This window comes from Phalaenopsis equestris, unplaced genomic scaffold, assembly GCF_001263595.1.
Source record: "Phalaenopsis equestris unplaced genomic scaffold, ASM126359v1 Scaffold199490, whole genome shotgun sequence".
NCBI classification, from domain to species: domain Eukaryota; kingdom Viridiplantae; phylum Streptophyta; class Magnoliopsida; order Asparagales; family Orchidaceae; genus Phalaenopsis; species Phalaenopsis equestris.
Window position 1 is genome coordinate 95,353 of NW_018219362.1, and position 1,149 is coordinate 96,501.

Genomic DNA, 1,149 nt, shown 5'->3' on the forward strand with positions numbered 1-1,149 from the left:
ACCAATGCCGAGAAAGGCTGACACCTACCTGAGAGGTTAGAAATAAAGCGTCTCGAATATGTCAACTTTCCCAGAAAGGAACGTAATAGTTTCAAAGTTTTAGTGGGAGGCATTTCTAAGATAGCCTTAATCTTCTCCGGGTCGATCTCGATTCCCCGATGACGAACAACAAATCGAAGGAACTTCCCAGAAGTGACACCAAATGCGCACTTTAGGGGATTCATCTTGAGATTATATTGTTGTAATCGTTCAAAAACAATCCTCAAATCATACAAATGATCTAATTTTTGCTTGCTTTTGATGACCAAATCATCCACATCAAAAATGATCCTCAAATCATACAAATGGTCTAATTTTTGTTTACTTTTGATGACCAAATCATCCACGTAGCATTTTACTTGATTGTGAACGAGGTCATCAAAAATACTTGTCATTGCTCGTTGGTATGTTGCTCCGGCGTTCTTCAAACCAAACGGCATTATTGTGTAGCAAAAAATTCCAATTGGTGTTCTGAAAGCTGTAAGTGCTGTATCTTCAGGAGCCATCTTTATTTGGTTGTATCCTGATGATCCATCCATGAAGGAGAATATTTCATGTGTTGATGCAATATCCACCATCATTTCTGGTATTGGTAGTGGAAACTCATTTTTCGGACTTGCTTTATTCAAGTCTCTGAAGTCAACACAGACTCGTATCTGTCCGTTTTTTTTTTAACTAGAACAATATTAGCTATCCATGTGGGATATTGTTCTTCTCGTATGAATTTAGCATTTATCAAATTCTTTACTTCGACGATAACTTGCTGTTCAATTTCAAGAAGCATTCTCCTTGGGGCTTGTTTTGTTGGGGTTATATCTTTGTCTACCCCGAGTTTATGAACTGCAACTTCCATTGATAGTCCTGACATTTCATCATAACTCCAGGCGAAGCAATCTTTGAATTCTGTTAACAATTCGACCAACTCTGAAGATTCTTCATCATTGAGTAAAGAACTTATAAATGTTGGTCGGGGATGTTCGTCAGTCCCGAGATTTACTTCTTTTAGTTCATCAATAGTTGATTTGATTTCTTCTTCAAATTCTGGAGGAGCATCTTCCACTAGCTGATCGGTAGAGTCATCCTCTACATCGAGGCAATTCTCACCGAAAA